This window comes from Hoplias malabaricus, chromosome 14, assembly GCF_029633855.1.
Source record: "Hoplias malabaricus isolate fHopMal1 chromosome 14, fHopMal1.hap1, whole genome shotgun sequence".
Classification (NCBI taxonomy): domain Eukaryota; kingdom Metazoa; phylum Chordata; class Actinopteri; order Characiformes; family Erythrinidae; genus Hoplias; species Hoplias malabaricus.
Genome location: NC_089813.1, coordinates 12,209,188 through 12,227,896, shown reverse-complemented (window position 1 = coordinate 12,227,896; position 18,709 = coordinate 12,209,188). Strand labels below are relative to the sequence as shown.

The window sequence follows — 18,709 nt, the reverse complement described above, 5'->3', positions numbered from 1 at the left end:
CATTCACTGCATGTTTGAGGTCTTGGGTTCAGTGTCCAGCGTAAAAAGAATGTCAGTTTCGTGTTTTAAAAAGCTATTTGAAATATGCAGCTTCGAGCCGGCTCATCACCGTTTACGCTAGGCATGGTGGCCAAGTGGCAAGGCGTCGGTCTCGTAAACCGAAGATCATGGGTTCAACCCCCGTCCGTGCCTTTCCTTTGACATGGATGGGGACCATAAGCCAACGCTGTTCTGAAAAACTCTGCGTTCCGATACAGACGTAGCAGTTTGGCAAAAGCGCGAGTGAAATCTCCGTGACCTTTGCTGCGTTTTGCAGCTTCGTTCTTCCGTCTGCTAGGCAGGAAGGTGCCGTTTGGTTGTCCCAAATTTTCCGCACAAAGAATGAGCACAGGCCAGGGCGCGGTGGCCAAGTGGCAAGGCGTCGGTCTTGTAAACCGAAGATCACGGGTTCAATTCCCGTTCGTGCCTTTTTTAAAGAACGCATGCCGAGAAACGGAAACAAAAGCCTACGTAGCAATAACAGTTGTTGTAAGAAGAAGACTTTGCCTCAGCCGTAACTCCAGCCAGTGCAGTTCACGCACATGTCTCTTGAGGTGTAAAAAATAAAAAAAAAGATAGAAATAAAACCAAACCCCTCAGCTCTAGACGGAGTGCTTTGCACGCATGCCGTGCAACCTTCACGTCTCGGCGTACTTTCCCTGGTTTTATCCTCTCTCACGCCCCGTACAGGGGATGTAGCTCAGTGGTAGAGCGCATGCTTCGCATGTATGAGGTCCTGGGTTCAATCCCCAGCATCTCCAAGCAGGCAGCTTTATGTATGGAGAACCCGGCAGTGCAAAGGTTGCCCGCTGTTATGGCAACCTCGAACAAAGCGTTCTCTGCCCCTACAGCATTATTTTCTTAGAGCGCCAGAACTCTCATTCCTCTTAGCAGGCTTCATCATTTACCTGTGTAAGAATTTTGTGGTGTTTTTTTTTTTCCTTCAGCTTCTTAGAGACAGATTTGCCCTAAGGGTCCTGCCTAGTTAGATGTTACAACCGGACGCACGATGGCCAAGTCATAAGACGTCTTACTTGTCAAGCTAAGATCCTGACTTTGATCCCTGCCCATGAATTTTTTAAGGTGGCGGAAAGAGAAAGAAAAATAAAACACACCTAAAATGCCTCTAGCGTACTTGTCAGATTTCTTAGGAGAATTAAGAATTACTTGAGCTCCGACATTAGCTCACAGTTCATGCAGCCCAACCGTTTGCCAGTTGGGGATGTAGCTCAGTGGTAGAGCGCATGCTTTGCATGTATGAGGTCCAGGGTTCAATCCCCTGCATCTCCATGCTGTTTGGTCAGCCGTGCATCTGCTTTATGGTTAATTGTAACGCGCAACGCAGACATCGTCCGCTCGTATCCCTCAACGTTCTGAAGCATACATGTGCTGCTTCCTGTTAACAAGTCCAACCTAGCATGTGCTTGTTTACAGGGCACCTCCTTAGCATAGTCCTTTCTCCTATTCATCATCGTGGCAAGCACTGGAGATGTAGCTCCGCGATACAGCACATTCACTGCATGTTTGAGGTCTTGGGTTCAGTGTCCAGCGTAAAAAGAATGTCAGTTTCGTGTTTTAAAAAGCTATTTGAAATATGCAGCTTCGAGCCGGCTCATCACCGTTTACGCTAGGCATGGTGGCCAAGTGGCAAGGCGTCGGTCTCTGAAAAACTCTGCGTTCCGATACAGACGTAGCAGTTTGGCAAAAGCGCGAGTGAAATCTCCGTGACCTTTGCTGCGTTTTGCAGCTTCGTTCTTCCGTCTGCTAGGCAGGAAGGTGCCGTTTGGTTGTCCCAAATTTTCCGCACAAAGAATGAGCACAGGCCAGGGCGCGGTGGCCAAGTGGCAAGGCGTCGGTCTTGTAAACCGAAGATCACGGGTTCAATTCCCGTTCGTGCCTTTTTTAAAGAACGCATGCCGAGAAACGGAAACAAAAGCCTACGTAGCAATAACAGTTGTTGTAAGAAGAAGACTTTGCCTCAGCCGTAACTCCAGCCAGTGCAGTTCACGCACATGTCTCTTGAGGTGTAAAAAATAAAAAAAAAGATAGAAATAAAACCAAACCCCTCAGCTCTAGACGGAGTGCTCTGCACGCATGCCGTGCAACCTTCACTCCCCTGCGTCTCGGCGTACTTTCCCTGGTTTTATCCTCTCTCACGCCCCGTACAGGGGATGTAGCTCAGTGGTAGAGCGCATGCTTCGCATGTATGAGGTCCTGGGTTCAATCCCCAGCATCTCCAAGCAGGCAGCTTTATGTATGGAGAACCCGGCAGTGCAAAGGTTGCCCGCTGTTATGGCAACCTCGAACAAAGCGTTCTCTGCCCCTACAGCATTATTTTCTTAGAGCGCCAGAACTCTCATTCCTCTTAGCAGGCTTCATCATTTACCTGTGTAAGAATTTTGTGGTGTTTTTTTTTTTCCTTCAGCTTCTTAGAGACAGATTTGCCCTAAGGGTCCTGCCTAGTTAGATGTTACAACCGGACGCACGATGGCCAAGTCATAAGACGTCTTACTTGTCAAGCTAAGATCCTGACTTTGATCCCTGCCCATGAATTTTTTAAGGTGGCGGAAAGAGAAAGAAAAATAAAACACACCTAAAATGCCTCTAGCGTACTTGTCAGATTTCTTAGGAGAATTAAGAATTACTTGAGCTCCGACATTAGCTCACAGTTCATGCAGCCCAACCATTTGCCAGTTGGGGATGTAGCTCAGTGGTAGAGCGCATGCTTTGCATGTATGAGGTCCAGGGTTCGATCACCTGCATCTCCATGCTGTTTGGTCAGCCGTGCATCTGCTTTATGGTTAATTGTAACGCGCAACGCAGACATCGTCCGCTCGTATCCCTCAACGTTCTGAAGCATACATGTGCTGCTTCCTGTTAACAAGTCCAACCTAGCATGTGCTTGTTTACAGGGCACCTCCTTAGCATAGTCCTTTCTCCTATTCATCATCGTGGCAAGCACTGGAGATGTAGCTCCGCGATACAGCACATTCACTGCATGTTTGAGGTCTTGGGTTCAGTGTCCAGCGTAAAAAGAATGTCAGTTTCGTGTTTTAAAAAGCTATTTGAAATATGCAGCTTCGAGCCGGCTCATCACCGTTTACGCTAGGCATGGTGGCCAAGTGGCAAGGCGTCGGTCTCGTAAACCGAAGATCATGGGTTCAACCCCCGTCCGTGCCTTTCCTTTGACATGGATGGGGACCATAAGCCAACGCTGTTCTGAAAAACTCTGCGTTCCGATACAGACGTAGCAGTTTGGCAAAAGCGCGAGTGAAATCTCCGTGACCTTTGCTGCGTTTTGCAGCTTCGTTCTTCCGTCTGCTAGGCAGGAAGGTGCCGTTTGGTTGTCCCAAATTTTCCGCACAAAGAATGAGCACAGGCCAGGGCGCGGTGGCCAAGTGGCAAGGCGTCGGTCTTGTAAACCGAAGATCACGGGTTCAATTCCCGTTCGTGCCTTTTTTAAAGAACGCATGCCGAGAAACGGAAACAAAAGCCTACGTAGCAATAACAGTTGTTGTAAGAAGAAGACTTTGCCTCAGCCGTAACTCCAGCCAGTGCAGTTCACGCACATGTCTCTTGAGGTGTAAAAAATAAAAAAAAAGATAGAAATAAAACCAAACCCCTCAGCTCTAGACGGAGTGCTCTGCACGCATGCCGTGCAACCTTCACTCCCCTGCGTCTCGGCGTACTTTCCCTGGTTTTATCCTCTCTCCCGCCCCGTACAGGGGATGTAGCTCAGTGGTAGAGCGCATGCTTCGCATGTATGAGGTCCTGGGTTCAATCCCCAGCATCTCCAAGCAGGCAGCTTTATGTATGGAGAACCCGGCAGTGCAAAGGTTGCCCGCTGTTATGGCAACCTCGAACAAAGCGTTCTCTGCCCCTACAGCATTATTTTCTTAGAGCGCCAGAACTCTCATTCCTCTTAGCAGGCTTCATCATTTACCTGTGTAAGAATTTTGTGGTGTTTTTTTTTTTCCTTCAGCTTCTTAGAGACAGATTTGCCCTAAGGGTCCTGCCTAGTTAGATGTTACAACCGGACGCACGATGGCCAAGTCATAAGACGTCTTACTTGTCAAGCTAAGATCCTGACTTTGATCCCTGCCCATGAATTTTTTAAGGTGGCGGAAAGAGAAAGAAAAATAAAACACACCTAAAATGCCTCTAGCGTACTTGTCAGATTTCTTAGGAGAATTAAGAATTACTTGAGCTCCGACATTAGCTCACAGTTCATGCAGCCCAACCGTTTGCCAGTTGGGGATGTAGCTCAGTGGTAGAGCGCATGCTTTGCATGTATGAGGTCCAGGGTTCGATCCCCTGCATCTCCATGCTGTTTGGTCAGCCGTGCATCTGCTTTATGGTTAATTGTAACGCGCAACGCAGACATCGTCCGCTCGTATCCCTCAACGTTCTGAAGCATACATGTGCTGCTTCCTGTTAACAAGTCCAACCTAGCATGTGCTTGTTTACAGGGCACCTCCTTAGCATAGTCCTTTCTCCTATTCATCATCGTGGCAAGCACTGGAGATGTAGCTCCGCGATACAGCACATTCACTGCATGTGTGAGGTCTTGGGTTCAGTGTCCAGCGTAAAAAGAATGTCAGTTTCGTGTTTTAAAAAGCTATTTGAAATATGCAGCTTCGAGCCGGCTCATCACCGTTTACGCTAGGCATGGTGGCCAAGTGGCAAGGCGTCGGTCTCGTAAACCGAAGATCATGGGTTCAACCCCCGTCCGTGCCTTTCCTTTGACATGGATGGGGACAATAAACCAACGCTGTTCTGAAAAACTCTGCGTTCCGATACAGACGTAGCACTTTGGCAAAAGCGCGAGTGAAATCTCCGTGACCTTTGCTGCGTTTTGCAGCTTCGCTCTTCCGTCTGCTAGGCAGGAAGGTGCCGTTTGGTTGTCCCAAATTTTCCGCACAAAGATTTGAGCACAGGCCAGGGCGCGGTGGCCAAGTGGCAAGGCGTCGGTCTTGTAAACCGAAGATCACGGGTTCAATTCCCGTTCGTGCCTTTTTTAAAGAACGCATGCCGAGAAACGGAAACAAAAGCCTACGTAGCAATAACAGTTGTTGTAAGAAGAAGACTTTGCCTCAGCCGTAACTCCAGCCAGTGCAGTTCACGCACATGTCTCTTGAGGTGTAAAAAATTAAAAAAAAGATAGAAATAAAACCAAACCCCTCAGCTCTAGACGGAGTGCTTTGCACGCATGCCGTGCAACCTTCACTCCCCTGCGTCTCGGCGTACTTTCCCTGGTTTTATCCTCTCTCATGCACGGTACAGGGGATGTAGCTCAGTGGTAGAGCACATGCTTCGCATGTATGAGGTCCTGGGTTCAATCCCCAGCATCTCCAAGCAGGCAGCTTTATGTATGGAGAACCCGGCAGTGCAAAGGTTGCCCGCTGTTATGGCAACCTCGAACAAAGCGTTCTCTGCCCCTACAGCATTATTTTCTTAGAGCGCCAGAACTCTCATTCCTCTTAGCAGGCTTCATCATTTACCTGTGTAAGAATTTTGTGGTGTTTTTTTTTTTCCTTCAGCTTCTTAGAGACAGATTTGCCCTAAGGGTCCTGCCTAGTTAGATGTTACAACCGGACGCACGATGGCCAAGTCATAAGACGTCTTACTTGTCAAGCTAAGATCCTGACTTTGATCCCTGCCCATGAATTTTTTAAGGTGGCGGAAAGAGAAAGAAAAATAAAACACACCTAAAATGCCTCTAGCCTACTTGTCAGATTTCTTAGGAGAATTAAGAATTACTTGAGCTCCGACATTAGCTCACAGTTCATGCAGCCCAACTGTTTGCCAGTTGGGGATGTAGCTCAGTGGTAGAGCGCATGCTTTGCATGTATGAGGTCCAGGGTTCGATCCCCTGCATCTCCATGCTGTTTGGTCAGCCGTGCATCTGCTTTATGGTTAATTGTAACGCGCAACGCAGACATCGTCCGCTCGTATCCCTCAACGTTCTGAAGCATACATGTGCTGCTTCCTGTTAACAAGTCCAACCTAGCATGTGCTTGTTTACAGGGCACCTCCTTAGCATAGTCCTTTCTCCTATTCATCATCGTGGCAAGCACTGGAGATGTAGCTCCGCGATACAGCACATTCACTGCATGTGTGAGGTCTTGGGTTCAGTGTCCAGCGTAAAAAGAATGTCAGTTTCGTGTTTTAAAAAGCTATTTGAAATATGCAGCTTCGAGCCGGCTCAGCACCGTTTACGCTAGGCATGGTGGCCAAGTGGCAAGGCGTCGGTCTCGTAAACCGAAGATCATGGGTTCAACCCCCGTCCGTGCCTTTCCTTTGACATGGATGGGGACCATAAACCAACGCTGTTCTGAAAAACTCTGCGTTCCGATACAGACGTAGCAGTTTGGCAAAAGCGCGAGTGAAATCTCCGTGACCTTTGCTGCGTTTTGCAGCTTCGCTCTTCCGTCTGCTAGGCAGGAAGGTGCCGTTTGGTTGTCCCAAACTTTCCGCACAAAGATTTGAGCACAGGCCAGGGCGCGGTGGCCAAGTGGCAAGGCGTCGATCTTGTAAACCGAAGATCACGGGTTCAATTCCCGTTCGTGCCTTTTTTAAAGAACGCATGCCGAGAAACGGAAACAAAAGCCTACGTAGCAATAACAGTTGTTGTAAGAAGAAGACTTTGCCTCAGCCGTAACTCCAGCCAGTGCAGTTCACGCACATGTCTCTTGAGGTGTAAAAAATTAAAAAAAAGATAGAAATAAAACCAAACCCCTCAGCTCTAGACGGAGTGCTTTGCACGCATGCCGTGCAACCTTCACTCCCCTGCGTCTCGGCATACTTTCCCTGGTTTTATCCTCTCTCACGCCCCGTACAGGGGATGTAGCTCAGTGGTAGAGCGCATGCTTCGCATGTATGAGGTCCTGGGTTCAATCCCCAGCATCTCCAAGCAGGCAGCTTTATGTATGGAGAACCCGGCAGTGCAAAGGTTGCCCGCTGTTATGGCAACCTCGAACAAAGCGTTCTCTGCCCCTACAGCATTATTTTCTTAGAGCGCCAGAACTCTCATTCCTCTTAGCATGCTTCATCATTTACCTGTGTAAGAATTTTGTGGTGTTTTTTTTTTCCTTCAGCTTCTTAGAGACAGATTTGCCCTAAGGGTCCTGCCTAGTTAGATGTTACAACCGGACGCACGATGGCCAAGTCATAAGACGTCTTACTTGTCAAGCTAAGATCCTGACTTTGATCCCTGCCCATGAATTTTTTAAGGTGGCGGAAAGAGAAAGAAAAATAAAACACACCTAAAATGCCTCTAGCGTACTTGTCAGATTTCTTAGGAGAATTAAGAATTACTTGAGCTCCGACATTAGCTCACAGTTCATGCAGCCCAACCTTTTGCCAGTTGAGGATGTAGCTCAGTGGTAGAGCGCATGCTTTGCATGTATGAGGTCCAGGGTTCGATCCCCTGCATCTCCATGCTGTTTGGTCAGCCGTGCATCTGCTTTACGGTTAATTGTAACGCGCAACGCAGACATCGTCCGCTCGTATCCCTCAACGTTCTGAAGCATACATGTGCTGCTTCCTGTTAACAAGTCCAACCTAGCATGTGCTTGTTTACAGGGCACCTCCTTAGCATAGTCCTTTCTCCTATTCATCATCGTGGCAAGCACTGGAGATGTAGCTCCGCGATACAGCACATTCACTGCATGTGTGAGGTCTTGGGTTCAGTGTCCAGCGTAAAAAGAATGTCAGTTTCGTGTTTTAAAAAGCTATTTGAAATATGCAGCTTCGAGCCGGCTCATCACCGTTTACGCTAGGCATGGTGGCCAAGTGGCAAGGCGTCGGTCTCGTAAACCGAAGATCATGGGTTCAACCCCCGTCCGTGCCTTTCCTTTGACATGGATGGGGACAATAAACCAACGCTGTTCTGAAAAACTCTGCGTTCCGATACAGACGTAGCACTTTGGCAAAAGCGCGAGTGAAATCTCCGTGACCTTTGCTGCGTTTTGCAGCTTCGCTCTTCCGTCTGCTAGGCAGGAAGGTGCCGTTTGGTTGTCCCAAATTTTCCGCACAAAGATTTGAGCACAGGCCAGGGCGCGGTGGCCAAGTGGCAAGGCGTCGGTCTTGTAAACCGAAGATCACGGGTTCAATTCCCGTTCGTGCCTTTTTTAAAGAACGCATGCCGAGAAACGGAAACAAAAGCCTACGTAGCAATAACAGTTGTTGTAAGAAGAAGACTTTGCCTCAGCCGTAACTCCAGCCAGTGCAGTTCACGCACATGTCTCTTGAGGTGTAAAAAATTAAAAAAAAGATAGAAATAAAACCAAACCCCTCAGCTCTAGACGGAGTGCTTTGCACGCATGCCGTGCAACCTTCACTCCCCTGCGTCTCGGCGTACTTTCCCTGGTTTTATCCTCTCTCATGCACGGTACAGGGGATGTAGCTCAGTGGTAGAGCGCATGCTTCGCATGTATGAGGTCCTGGGTTCAATCCCCAGCATCTCCAAGCAGGCAGCTTTATGTATGGAGAACCCGGCAGTGCAAAGGTTGCCTGCTATGGCAACCTCGAACAAAGCGTTCTCTGCCCCTACAGCATTATTTTCTTAGAGCGCCAGAACTCTCATTCCTCTTAGCAGGCTTCATCATTTACCTGTGTAAGAATTTTGTGGTGTTTTTTTTTTTCCTTCAGCTTCTTAGAGACAGATTTGCCCTAAGGGTCCTGCCTAGTTAGATGTTACAACCGGACGCACGATGGCCAAGTCATAAGACGTCTTACTTGTCAAGCTAAGATCCTGACTTTGATCCCTGCCCATGAATTTTTTAAGGTGGCGGAAAGAGAAAGAAAAATAAAACACACCTAAAATGCCTCTAGCCTACTTGTCAGATTTCTTAGGAGAATTAAGAATTACTTGAGCTCCGACATTAGCTCACAGTTCATGCAGCCCAACTGTTTGCCAGTTGGGGATGTAGCTCAGTGGTAGAGCGCATGCTTTGCATGTATGAGGTCCAGGGTTCGATCCCCTGCATCTCCATGCTGTTTGGTCAGCCGTGCATCTGCTTTACGGTTAATTGTAACGCGCAACGCAGACATCGTCCGCTCGTATCCCTCAACGTTCTGAAGCATACATGTGCTGCTTCCTGTTAACAAGTCCAACCTAGCATGTGCTTGTTTACAGGGCACCTCCTTAGCATAGTCCTTTCTCCTATTCATCATCGTGGCAAGCACTGGAGATGTAGCTCCGCGATACAGCACATTCACTGCATGTGTGAGGTCTTGGGTTCAGTGTCCAGCGTAAAAAGAATGTCAGTTTCGTGTTTTAAAAAGCTATTTGAAATATGCAGCTTCGAGCCGGCTCATCACCGTTTACGCTAGGCATGGTGGCCAAGTGGCAAGGCGTCGGTCTCGTAAACCGAAGATCATGGGTTCAACCCCCGTCCGTGCCTTTCCTTTGACATGGATGGGGACCATAAACCAACGCTGTTCTGAAAAACTCTGCGTTCCGATACAGACGTAGCACTTTGGTAAAAGCGCGAGTGAAATCTCCGTGACCTTTGCTGCGTTTTGCAGCTTCGCTCTTCCGTCTGCTAGGCAGGAAGGTGCCGTTTGGTTGTCCCAAATTTTCCGCACAAAGATTTGAGCACAGGCCAGGGCGCGGTGGCCAAGTGGCAAGGCGTCGGTCTTGTAAACCGAAGATCACGGGTTCAATTCCCATTCGTGCCTTTTTTAAAGAACGCATGCCGAGAAACGGAAACAAAAGCCTACGTAGCAATAACAGTTGTTGTAAGAAGAAGACTTTGCCTCAGCCGTAACTCCAGCCAGTGCAGTTCACGCACATGTCTCTTGAGGTGTAAAAAATTAAAAAAAAGATAGAAATAAAACCAAACCCCTCAGCTCTAGACGGAGTGCTTTGCACGCATGCCGTGCAACCTTCACTCCCCTGCGTCTCGGCGTACTTTCCCTGGTTTTATCCTCTCTCACGCCCCGTACAGGGGATGTAGCTCAGTGGTAGAGCGCATGCTTCGCATGTATGAGGTCCTGGGTTCAATCCCCAGCATCTCCAAGCAGGCAGCTTTATGTATGGAGAACCCGGCAGTGCAAAGGTTGCCCGCTGTTATGGCAACCTCGAACAAAGCGTTCTCTGCCCCTACAGCATTATTTTCTTAGAGCGCCAGAACTCTCATTCCTCTTAGCATGCTTCATCATTTACCTGTGTAAGAATTTTGTGGTGTTTTTTTTTTTTCCTTCAGCTTCTTAGAGACAGATTTGCCCTAAGGGTCCTGCCTAGTTAGATGTTACAACCGGACGCACGATGGCCAAGTCATAAGACGTCTTACTTGTCAAGCTAAGATCCTGACTTTGATCCCTGCCCATGAATTTTTTAAGGTGACGGAAAGAGAAAGAAAAATAAAACACACCTAAAATGCCTCTAGCGTACTTGTCAGATTTCTTAGGAGAATTAAGAATTACTTGAGCTCCGACATTAGCTCACAGTTCATGCAGCCCAACCTTTTGCCAGTTGGGGATGTAGCTCAGTGGTAGAGTGCATGCTTTGCATGTATGAGGTCCAGGGTTCGATCCCCTGCATCTACATGCTGTTTGGTCAGCCGTGCATCTGCTTTACGGTTAATTGTAACGCGCAACGCAGACATCGTCCGCTCGTATCCCTCAACGTTCTGAAGCATACATGTGCTGCTTCCTGTTAACAAGTCCAACCTAGCATGTGCTTGTTTACAGGGCACCTCCTTAGCATAGTCCTTTCTCCTATTCATCATCGTGGCAAGCACTGGAGATGTAGCTCCGCGATACAGCACATTCACTGCATGTGTGAGGTCTTGGGTTCAGTGTCCAGCGTAAAAAGAATGTCAGTTTCGTGTTTTAAAAAGCTATTTGAAATATGCAGCTTCGAGCCGGCTCATCACCGTTTACGCTAGGCATGGTGGCCAAGTGGCAAGGCGTCGGTCTCGTAAACCGAAGATCATGGGTTCAACCCCCGTCCGTGCCTTTCCTTTGACATGGATGGGGACCATAAACCAACGCTGTTCTGAAAAACTCTGCGTTCCGATACAGACGTAGCACTTTGGCAAAAGCGCGAGTGAAATCTCCGTGACCTTTGCTGCGTTTTGCAGCTTCGTTCTTCCGTCTGCTAGGCAGGAAGGTGCCGTTTGGTTGTCCCAAATTTTCCGCACAAAGAATGAGCACAGGCCAGGGCGCGGTGGCCAAGTGGCAAGGCGTCGGTCTTGTAAACCGAAGATCACGGGTTCAATTCCCGTTCGTGCCTTTTTTAAAGAACGCATGCCGAGAAACGGAAACAAAAGCCTACGTAGCAATAACAGTTGTTGTAAGAAGAAGACTTTGCCTCAGCCGTAACTCCAGCCAGTGCAGTTCACGCACATGTCTCTTGAGGTGTAAAAAATAAAAAAAAAGATAGAAATAAAACCAAACCCCTCAGCTCTAGACGGAGTGCTCTGCACGCATGCCGTGCAACCTTCACTCCCCTGCGTCTCGGCGTACTTTCCCTGGTTTTATCCTCTCTCCCGCCCCGTACAGGGGATGTAGCTCAGTGGTAGAGCGCATGCTTCGCATGTATGAGGTCCTGGGTTCAATCCCCAGCATCTCCAAGCAGGCAGCTTTATGTATGGAGAACCCGGCAGTGCAAAGGTTGCCCGCTGTTATGGCAACCTCGAACAAAGCGTTCTCTGCCCCTACAGCATTATTTTCTTAGAGCGCCAGAACTCTCATTCCTCTTAGCAGGCTTCATCATTTACCTGTGTAAGAATTTTGTGGTGTTTTTTTTTTTCCTTCAGCTTCTTAGAGACAGATTTGCCCTAAGGGTCCTGCCTAGTTAGATGTTACAACCGGACGCACGATGGCCAAGTCATAAGACGTCTTACTTGTCAAGCTAAGATCCTGACTTTGATCCCTGCCCATGAATTTTTTAAGGTGGCGGAAAGAGAAAGAAAAATAAAACACACCTAAAATGCCTCTAGCGTACTTGTCAGATTTCTTAGGAGAATTAAGAATTACTTGAGCTCCGACATTAGCTCACAGTTCATGCAGCCCAACCGTTTGCCAGTTGGGGATGTAGCTCAGTGGTAGAGCGCATGCTTTGCATGTATGAGGTCCAGGGTTCGATCCCCTGCATCTCCATGCTGTTTGGTCAGCCGTGCATCTGCTTTATGGTTAATTGTAACGCGCAACGCAGACATCGTCCGCTCGTATCCCTCAACGTTCTGAAGCATACATGTGCTGCTTCCTGTTAACAAGTCCAACCTAGCATGTGCTTGTTTACAGGGCACCTCCTTAGCATAGTCCTTTCTCCTATTCATCATCGTGGCAAGCACTGGAGATGTAGCTCCGCGATACAGCACATTCACTGCATGTTTGAGGTCTTGGGTTCAGTGTCCAGCGTAAAAAGAATGTCAGTTTCGTGTTTTAAAAAGCTATTTGAAATATGCAGCTTCGAGCCGGCTCATCACCGTTTACGCTAGGCATGGTGGCCAAGTGGCAAGGCGTCGGTCTCGTAAACCGAAGATCATGGGTTCAACCCCCGTCCGTGCCTTTCCTTTGACATGGATGGGGACCATAAGCCAACGCTGTTCTGAAAAACTCTGCGTTCCGATACAGACGTAGCAGTTTGGCAAAAGCGCGAGTGAAATCTCCGTGACCTTTGCTGCGTTTTGCAGCTTCGTTCTTCCGTCTGCTAGGCAGGAAGGTGCCGTTTGGTTGTCCCAAATTTTCCGCACAAAGAATGAGCACAGGCCAGGGCGCGGTGGCCAAGTGGCAAGGCGTCGGTCTTGTAAACCGAAGATCACGGGTTCAATTCCCGTTCGTGCCTTTTTTAAAGAACGCATGCCGAGAAACGGAAACAAAAGCCTACGTAGCAATAACAGTTGTTGTAAGAAGAAGACTTTGCCTCAGCCGTAACTCCAGCCAGTGCAGTTCACGCACATGTCTCTTGAGGTGTAAAAAATAAAAAAAAAGATAGAAATAAAACCAAACCCCTCAGCTCTAGACGGAGTGCTTTGCACGCATGCCGTGCAACCTTCACGTCTCGGCGTACTTTCCCTGGTTTTATCCTCTCTCACGCCCCGTACAGGGGATGTAGCTCAGTGGTAGAGCGCATGCTTCGCATGTATGAGGTCCTGGGTTCAATCCCCAGCATCTCCAAGCAGGCAGCTTTATGTATGGAGAACCCGGCAGTGCAAAGGTTGCCCGCTGTTATGGCAACCTCGAACAAAGCGTTCTCTGCCCCTACAGCATTATTTTCTTAGAGCGCCAGAACTCTCATTCCTCTTAGCAGGCTTCATCATTTACCTGTGTAAGAATTTTGTGGTGTTTTTTTTTTTCCTTCAGCTTCTTAGAGACAGATTTGCCCTAAGGGTCCTGCCTAGTTAGATGTTACAACCGGACGCACGATGGCCAAGTCATAAGACGTCTTACTTGTCAAGCTAAGATCCTGACTTTGATCCCTGCCCATGAATTTTTTAAGGTGGCGGAAAGAGAAAGAAAAATAAAACACACCTAAAATGCCTCTAGCGTACTTGTCAGATTTCTTAGGAGAATTAAGAATTACTTGAGCTCCGACATTAGCTCACAGTTCATGCAGCCCAACCGTTTGCCAGTTGGGGATGTAGCTCAGTGGTAGAGCGCATGCTTTGCATGTATGAGGTCCAGGGTTCAATCCCCTGCATCTCCATGCTGTTTGGTCAGCCGTGCATCTGCTTTATGGTTAATTGTAACGCGCAACGCAGACATCGTCCGCTCGTATCCCTCAACGTTCTGAAGCATACATGTGCTGCTTCCTGTTAACAAGTCCAACCTAGCATGTGCTTGTTTACAGGGCACCTCCTTAGCATAGTCCTTTCTCCTATTCATCATCGTGGCAAGCACTGGAGATGTAGCTCCGCGATACAGCACATTCACTGCATGTTTGAGGTCTTGGGTTCAGTGTCCAGCGTAAAAAGAATGTCAGTTTCGTGTTTTAAAAAGCTATTTGAAATATGCAGCTTCGAGCCGGCTCATCACCGTTTACGCTAGGCATGGTGGCCAAGTGGCAAGGCGTCGGTCTCTGAAAAACTCTGCGTTCCGATACAGACGTAGCAGTTTGGCAAAAGCGCGAGTGAAATCTCCGTGACCTTTGCTGCGTTTTGCAGCTTCGTTCTTCCGTCTGCTAGGCAGGAAGGTGCCGTTTGGTTGTCCCAAATTTTCCGCACAAAGAATGAGCACAGGCCAGGGCGCGGTGGCCAAGTGGCAAGGCGTCGGTCTTGTAAACCGAAGATCACGGGTTCAATTCCCGTTCGTGCCTTTTTTAAAGAACGCATGCCGAGAAACGGAAACAAAAGCCTACGTAGCAATAACAGTTGTTGTAAGAAGAAGACTTTGCCTCAGCCGTAACTCCAGCCAGTGCAGTTCACGCACATGTCTCTTGAGGTGTAAAAAATAAAAAAAAAGATAGAAATAAAACCAAACCCCTCAGCTCTAGACGGAGTGCTCTGCACGCATGCCGTGCAACCTTCACTCCCCTGCGTCTCGGCGTACTTTCCCTGGTTTTATCCTCTCTCACGCCCCGTACAGGGGATGTAGCTCAGTGGTAGAGCGCATGCTTCGCATGTATGAGGTCCTGGGTTCAATCCCCAGCATCTCCAAGCAGGCAGCTTTATGTATGGAGAACCCGGCAGTGCAAAGGTTGCCCGCTGTTATGGCAACCTCGAACAAAGCGTTCTCTGCCCCTACAGCATTATTTTCTTAGAGCGCCAGAACTCTCATTCCTCTTAGCAGGCTTCATCATTTACCTGTGTAAGAATTTTGTGGTGTTTTTTTTTTTCCTTCAGCTTCTTAGAGACAGATTTGCCCTAAGGGTCCTGCCTAGTTAGATGTTACAACCGGACGCACGATGGCCAAGTCATAAGACGTCTTACTTGTCAAGCTAAGATCCTGACTTTGATCCCTGCCCATGAATTTTTTAAGGTGGCGGAAAGAGAAAGAAAAATAAAACACACCTAAAATGCCTCTAGCGTACTTGTCAGATTTCTTAGGAGAATTAAGAATTACTTGAGCTCCGACATTAGCTCACAGTTCATGCAGCCCAACCATTTGCCAGTTGGGGATGTAGCTCAGTGGTAGAGCGCATGCTTTGCATGTATGAGGTCCAGGGTTCGATCACCTGCATCTCCATGCTGTTTGGTCAGCCGTGCATCTGCTTTATGGTTAATTGTAACGCGCAACGCAGACATCGTCCGCTCGTATCCCTCAACGTTCTGAAGCATACATGTGCTGCTTCCTGTTAACAAGTCCAACCTAGCATGTGCTTGTTTACAGGGCACCTCCTTAGCATAGTCCTTTCTCCTATTCATCATCGTGGCAAGCACTGGAGATGTAGCTCCGCGATACAGCACATTCACTGCATGTTTGAGGTCTTGGGTTCAGTGTCCAGCGTAAAAAGAATGTCAGTTTCGTGTTTTAAAAAGCTATTTGAAATATGCAGCTTCGAGCCGGCTCATCACCGTTTACGCTAGGCATGGTGGCCAAGTGGCAAGGCGTCGGTCTCGTAAACCGAAGATCATGGGTTCAACCCCCGTCCGTGCCTTTCCTTTGACATGGATGGGGACCATAAGCCAACGCTGTTCTGAAAAACTCTGCGTTCCGATACAGACGTAGCAGTTTGGCAAAAGCGCGAGTGAAATCTCCGTGACCTTTGCTGCGTTTTGCAGCTTCGTTCTTCCGTCTGCTAGGCAGGAAGGTGCCGTTTGGTTGTCCCAAATTTTCCGCACAAAGAATGAGCACAGGCCAGGGCGCGGTGGCCAAGTGGCAAGGCGTCGGTCTTGTAAACCGAAGATCACGGGTTCAATTCCCGTTCGTGCCTTTTTTAAAGAACGCATGCCGAGAAACGGAAACAAAAGCCTACGTAGCAATAACAGTTGTTGTAAGAAGAAGACTTTGCCTCAGCCGTAACTCCAGCCAGTGCAGTTCACGCACATGTCTCTTGAGGTGTAAAAAATAAAAAAAAAGATAGAAATAAAACCAAACCCCTCAGCTCTAGACGGAGTGCTCTGCACGCATGCCGTGCAACCTTCACTCCCCTGCGTCTCGGCGTACTTTCCCTGGTTTTATCCTCTCTCCCGCCCCGTACAGGGGATGTAGCTCAGTGGTAGAGCGCATGCTTCGCATGTATGAGGTCCTGGGTTCAATCCCCAGCATCTCCAAGCAGGCAGCTTTATGTATGGAGAACCCGGCAGTGCAAAGGTTGCCCGCTGTTATGGCAACCTCGAACAAAGCGTTCTCTGCCCCTACAGCATTATTTTCTTAGAGCGCCAGAACTCTCATTCCTCTTAGCAGGCTTCATCATTTACCTGTGTAAGAATTTTGTGGTGTTTTTTTTTTTCCTTCAGCTTCTTAGAGACAGATTTGCCCTAAGGGTCCTGCCTAGTTAGATGTTACAACCGGACGCACGATGGCCAAGTCATAAGACGTCTTACTTGTCAAGCTAAGATCCTGACTTTGATCCCTGCCCATGAATTTTTTAAGGTGGCGGAAAGAGAAAGAAAAATAAAACACACCTAAAATGCCTCTAGCGTACTTGTCAGATTTCTTAGGAGAATTAAGAATTACTTGAGCTCCGACATTAGCTCACAGTTCATGCAGCCCAACCGTTTGCCAGTTGGGGATGTAGCTCAGTGGTAGAGCGCATGCTTTGCATGTATGAGGTCCAGGGTTCGATCCCCTGCATCTCCATGCTGTTTGGTCAGCCGTGCATCTGCTTTATGGTTAATTGTAACGCGCAACGCAGACATCGTCCGCTCGTATCCCTCAACGTTCTGAAGCATACATGTGCTGCTTCCTGTTAACAAGTCCAACCTAGCATGTGCTTGTTTACAGGGCACCTCCTTAGCATAGTCCTTTCTCCTATTCATCATCGTGGCAAGCACTGGAGATGTAGCTCCGCGATACAGCACATTCACTGCATGTGTGAGGTCTTGGGTTCAGTGTCCAGCGTAAAAAGAATGTCAGTTTCGTGTTTTAAAAAGCTATTTGAAATATGCAGCTTCGAGCCGGCTCATCACCGTTTACGCTAGGCATGGTGGCCAAGTGGCAAGGCGTCGGTCTCGTAAACCGAAGATCATGGGTTCAACCCCCGTCCGTGCCTTTCCTTTGACATGGATGGGGACAATAAACCAACGCTGTTCTGAAAAACTCTGCGTTCCGATACAGACGTAGCACTTTGGCAAAAGCGCGAGTGAAATCTCCGTGACCTTTGCTGCGTTTTGCAGCTTCGCTCTTCCGTCTGCTAGGCAGGAAGGTGCCGTTTGGTTGTCCCAAATTTTCCGCACAAAGATTTGAGCACAGGCCAGGGCGCGGTGGCCAAGTGGCAAGGCGTCGGTCTTGTAAACCGAAGATCACGGGTTCAATTCCCGTTCGTGCCTTTTTTAAAGAACGCATGCCGAGAAACGGAAACAAAAGCCTACGTAGCAATAACAGTTGTTGTAAGAAGAAGACTTTGCCTCAGCCGTAACTCCAGCCAGTGCAGTTCACGCACATGTCTCTTGAGGTGTAAAAAATTAAAAAAAAGATAGAAATAAAACCAAACCCCTCAGCTCTAGACGGAGTGCTTTGCACGCATGCCGTGCAACCTTCACTCCCCTGCGTCTCGGCGTACTTTCCCTGGTTTTATCCTCTCTCATGCACGGTACAGGGGATGTAGCTCAGTGGTAGAGCACATGCTTCGCATGTATGAGGTCCTGGGTTCAATCCCCAGCATCTCCAAGCAGGCAGCTTTATGTATGGAGAACCCGGCAGTGCAAAGGTTGCCCGCTGTTATGGCAACCTCGAACAAAGCGTTCTCTGCCCCTACAGCATTATTTTCTTAGAGCGCCAGAACTCTCATTCCTCTTAGCAGGCTTCATCATTTACCTGTGTAAGAATTTTGTGGTGTTTTTTTTTTTCCTTCAGCTTCTTAGAGACAGATTTGCCCTAAGGGTCCTGCCTAGTTAGATGTTACAACCGGACGCACGATGGCCAAGTCATAAGACGTCTTACTTGTCAAGCTAAGATCCTGACTTTGATCCCTGCCCATGAATTTTTTAAGGTGGCGGAAAGAGAAAGAAAAATAAAACACACCTAAAATGCCTCTAGCCTACTTGTCAGATTTCTTAGGAGAATTAAGAATTACTTGAGCTCCGACATTAGCTCACAGTTCATGCAGCCCAACTGTTTGCCAGTTGGGGATGTAGCTCAGTGGTAGAGCGCATGCTTTGCATGTATGAGGTCCAGGGTTCGATCCCCTGCATCTCCATGCTGTTTGGTCAGCCGTGCATCTGCTTTATGGTTAATTGTAACGCGCAACGCAGACATCGTCCGCTCGTATCCCTCAACGTTCTGAAGCATACATGTGCTGCTTCCTGTTAACAAGTCCAACCTAGCATGTGCTTGTTTACAGGGCACCTCCTTAGCATAGTCCTTTCTCCTATTCATCATCGTGGCAAGCACTGGAGATGTAGCTCCGCGATACAGCACATTCACTGCATGTGTGAGGTCTTGGGTTCAGTGTCCAGCGTAAAAAGAATGTCAGTTTCGTGTTTTAAAAAGCTATTTGAAATATGCAGCTTCGAGCCGGCTCAGCACCGTTTACGCTAGGCATGGTGGCCAAGTGGCAAGGCGTCGGTCTCGTAAACCGAAGATCATGGGTTCAACCCCCGTCCGTGCCTTTCCT

General features: G+C 48.3%; 1 protein-coding gene and 47 non-coding genes across 48 annotated transcripts in view; 47 read left to right on the top strand and 1 right to left on the bottom strand.

Moving 5' to 3' along the window:
- The window catches only part of LOC136666265 (ninjurin-1-like), a 226,383-nt gene that overhangs the window by 192,170 nt on the left and 15,504 nt on the right, over window positions 1-18,709 (bottom strand). The gene's annotated exons all lie outside the window — the stretch shown is intronic.
- On the top strand, window positions 121-192 carry trnat-cgu (transfer RNA threonine (anticodon CGU)). The gene has a single exon. It is a non-coding gene; the product is annotated as a tRNA-Thr (tRNA).
- Window positions 397-468, top strand: trnat-ugu (transfer RNA threonine (anticodon UGU)). Its single transcript has one exon. It is a non-coding gene; the product is annotated as a tRNA-Thr (tRNA).
- trnaa-cgc (transfer RNA alanine (anticodon CGC)) lies at window positions 729-800 on the top strand. The gene has a single exon. It is a non-coding gene; the product is annotated as a tRNA-Ala (tRNA).
- Window positions 1,258-1,329, top strand: trnaa-ugc (transfer RNA alanine (anticodon UGC)). Its single transcript has one exon. It is a non-coding gene; the product is annotated as a tRNA-Ala (tRNA).
- Window positions 1,867-1,938, top strand: trnat-ugu (transfer RNA threonine (anticodon UGU)). Its single transcript has one exon. It is a non-coding gene; the product is annotated as a tRNA-Thr (tRNA).
- On the top strand, window positions 2,207-2,278 carry trnaa-cgc (transfer RNA alanine (anticodon CGC)). Its single transcript has one exon. It is a non-coding gene; the product is annotated as a tRNA-Ala (tRNA).
- trnaa-ugc (transfer RNA alanine (anticodon UGC)) lies at window positions 2,736-2,807 on the top strand. Its single transcript has one exon. It is a non-coding gene; the product is annotated as a tRNA-Ala (tRNA).
- Window positions 3,148-3,219, top strand: trnat-cgu (transfer RNA threonine (anticodon CGU)). The gene has a single exon. It is a non-coding gene; the product is annotated as a tRNA-Thr (tRNA).
- trnat-ugu (transfer RNA threonine (anticodon UGU)) lies at window positions 3,424-3,495 on the top strand. The gene has a single exon. It is a non-coding gene; the product is annotated as a tRNA-Thr (tRNA).
- On the top strand, window positions 3,764-3,835 carry trnaa-cgc (transfer RNA alanine (anticodon CGC)). Its single transcript has one exon. It is a non-coding gene; the product is annotated as a tRNA-Ala (tRNA).
- trnaa-ugc (transfer RNA alanine (anticodon UGC)) lies at window positions 4,293-4,364 on the top strand. The gene has a single exon. It is a non-coding gene; the product is annotated as a tRNA-Ala (tRNA).
- On the top strand, window positions 4,705-4,776 carry trnat-cgu (transfer RNA threonine (anticodon CGU)). The gene has a single exon. It is a non-coding gene; the product is annotated as a tRNA-Thr (tRNA).
- trnat-ugu (transfer RNA threonine (anticodon UGU)) lies at window positions 4,982-5,053 on the top strand. Its single transcript has one exon. It is a non-coding gene; the product is annotated as a tRNA-Thr (tRNA).
- On the top strand, window positions 5,322-5,393 carry trnaa-cgc (transfer RNA alanine (anticodon CGC)). The gene has a single exon. It is a non-coding gene; the product is annotated as a tRNA-Ala (tRNA).
- Window positions 5,851-5,922, top strand: trnaa-ugc (transfer RNA alanine (anticodon UGC)). Its single transcript has one exon. It is a non-coding gene; the product is annotated as a tRNA-Ala (tRNA).
- Window positions 6,263-6,334, top strand: trnat-cgu (transfer RNA threonine (anticodon CGU)). Its single transcript has one exon. It is a non-coding gene; the product is annotated as a tRNA-Thr (tRNA).
- trnat-ugu (transfer RNA threonine (anticodon UGU)) lies at window positions 6,540-6,611 on the top strand. Its single transcript has one exon. It is a non-coding gene; the product is annotated as a tRNA-Thr (tRNA).
- Window positions 6,880-6,951, top strand: trnaa-cgc (transfer RNA alanine (anticodon CGC)). The gene has a single exon. It is a non-coding gene; the product is annotated as a tRNA-Ala (tRNA).
- Window positions 7,408-7,479, top strand: trnaa-ugc (transfer RNA alanine (anticodon UGC)). Its single transcript has one exon. It is a non-coding gene; the product is annotated as a tRNA-Ala (tRNA).
- trnat-cgu (transfer RNA threonine (anticodon CGU)) lies at window positions 7,820-7,891 on the top strand. Its single transcript has one exon. It is a non-coding gene; the product is annotated as a tRNA-Thr (tRNA).
- trnat-ugu (transfer RNA threonine (anticodon UGU)) lies at window positions 8,097-8,168 on the top strand. The gene has a single exon. It is a non-coding gene; the product is annotated as a tRNA-Thr (tRNA).
- Window positions 8,437-8,508, top strand: trnaa-cgc (transfer RNA alanine (anticodon CGC)). The gene has a single exon. It is a non-coding gene; the product is annotated as a tRNA-Ala (tRNA).
- trnaa-ugc (transfer RNA alanine (anticodon UGC)) lies at window positions 8,963-9,034 on the top strand. The gene has a single exon. It is a non-coding gene; the product is annotated as a tRNA-Ala (tRNA).
- On the top strand, window positions 9,375-9,446 carry trnat-cgu (transfer RNA threonine (anticodon CGU)). Its single transcript has one exon. It is a non-coding gene; the product is annotated as a tRNA-Thr (tRNA).
- trnat-ugu (transfer RNA threonine (anticodon UGU)) lies at window positions 9,652-9,723 on the top strand. Its single transcript has one exon. It is a non-coding gene; the product is annotated as a tRNA-Thr (tRNA).
- Window positions 9,992-10,063, top strand: trnaa-cgc (transfer RNA alanine (anticodon CGC)). Its single transcript has one exon. It is a non-coding gene; the product is annotated as a tRNA-Ala (tRNA).
- Window positions 10,522-10,593, top strand: trnaa-ugc (transfer RNA alanine (anticodon UGC)). Its single transcript has one exon. It is a non-coding gene; the product is annotated as a tRNA-Ala (tRNA).
- Window positions 10,934-11,005, top strand: trnat-cgu (transfer RNA threonine (anticodon CGU)). Its single transcript has one exon. It is a non-coding gene; the product is annotated as a tRNA-Thr (tRNA).
- Window positions 11,210-11,281, top strand: trnat-ugu (transfer RNA threonine (anticodon UGU)). The gene has a single exon. It is a non-coding gene; the product is annotated as a tRNA-Thr (tRNA).
- trnaa-cgc (transfer RNA alanine (anticodon CGC)) lies at window positions 11,550-11,621 on the top strand. The gene has a single exon. It is a non-coding gene; the product is annotated as a tRNA-Ala (tRNA).
- Window positions 12,079-12,150, top strand: trnaa-ugc (transfer RNA alanine (anticodon UGC)). The gene has a single exon. It is a non-coding gene; the product is annotated as a tRNA-Ala (tRNA).
- trnat-cgu (transfer RNA threonine (anticodon CGU)) lies at window positions 12,491-12,562 on the top strand. Its single transcript has one exon. It is a non-coding gene; the product is annotated as a tRNA-Thr (tRNA).
- Window positions 12,767-12,838, top strand: trnat-ugu (transfer RNA threonine (anticodon UGU)). The gene has a single exon. It is a non-coding gene; the product is annotated as a tRNA-Thr (tRNA).
- On the top strand, window positions 13,099-13,170 carry trnaa-cgc (transfer RNA alanine (anticodon CGC)). The gene has a single exon. It is a non-coding gene; the product is annotated as a tRNA-Ala (tRNA).
- Window positions 13,628-13,699, top strand: trnaa-ugc (transfer RNA alanine (anticodon UGC)). Its single transcript has one exon. It is a non-coding gene; the product is annotated as a tRNA-Ala (tRNA).
- trnat-ugu (transfer RNA threonine (anticodon UGU)) lies at window positions 14,237-14,308 on the top strand. Its single transcript has one exon. It is a non-coding gene; the product is annotated as a tRNA-Thr (tRNA).
- trnaa-cgc (transfer RNA alanine (anticodon CGC)) lies at window positions 14,577-14,648 on the top strand. The gene has a single exon. It is a non-coding gene; the product is annotated as a tRNA-Ala (tRNA).
- Window positions 15,106-15,177, top strand: trnaa-ugc (transfer RNA alanine (anticodon UGC)). Its single transcript has one exon. It is a non-coding gene; the product is annotated as a tRNA-Ala (tRNA).
- trnat-cgu (transfer RNA threonine (anticodon CGU)) lies at window positions 15,518-15,589 on the top strand. Its single transcript has one exon. It is a non-coding gene; the product is annotated as a tRNA-Thr (tRNA).
- On the top strand, window positions 15,794-15,865 carry trnat-ugu (transfer RNA threonine (anticodon UGU)). The gene has a single exon. It is a non-coding gene; the product is annotated as a tRNA-Thr (tRNA).
- Window positions 16,134-16,205, top strand: trnaa-cgc (transfer RNA alanine (anticodon CGC)). The gene has a single exon. It is a non-coding gene; the product is annotated as a tRNA-Ala (tRNA).
- On the top strand, window positions 16,663-16,734 carry trnaa-ugc (transfer RNA alanine (anticodon UGC)). The gene has a single exon. It is a non-coding gene; the product is annotated as a tRNA-Ala (tRNA).
- trnat-cgu (transfer RNA threonine (anticodon CGU)) lies at window positions 17,075-17,146 on the top strand. The gene has a single exon. It is a non-coding gene; the product is annotated as a tRNA-Thr (tRNA).
- trnat-ugu (transfer RNA threonine (anticodon UGU)) lies at window positions 17,352-17,423 on the top strand. The gene has a single exon. It is a non-coding gene; the product is annotated as a tRNA-Thr (tRNA).
- Window positions 17,692-17,763, top strand: trnaa-cgc (transfer RNA alanine (anticodon CGC)). Its single transcript has one exon. It is a non-coding gene; the product is annotated as a tRNA-Ala (tRNA).
- trnaa-ugc (transfer RNA alanine (anticodon UGC)) lies at window positions 18,221-18,292 on the top strand. The gene has a single exon. It is a non-coding gene; the product is annotated as a tRNA-Ala (tRNA).
- trnat-cgu (transfer RNA threonine (anticodon CGU)) lies at window positions 18,633-18,704 on the top strand. The gene has a single exon. It is a non-coding gene; the product is annotated as a tRNA-Thr (tRNA).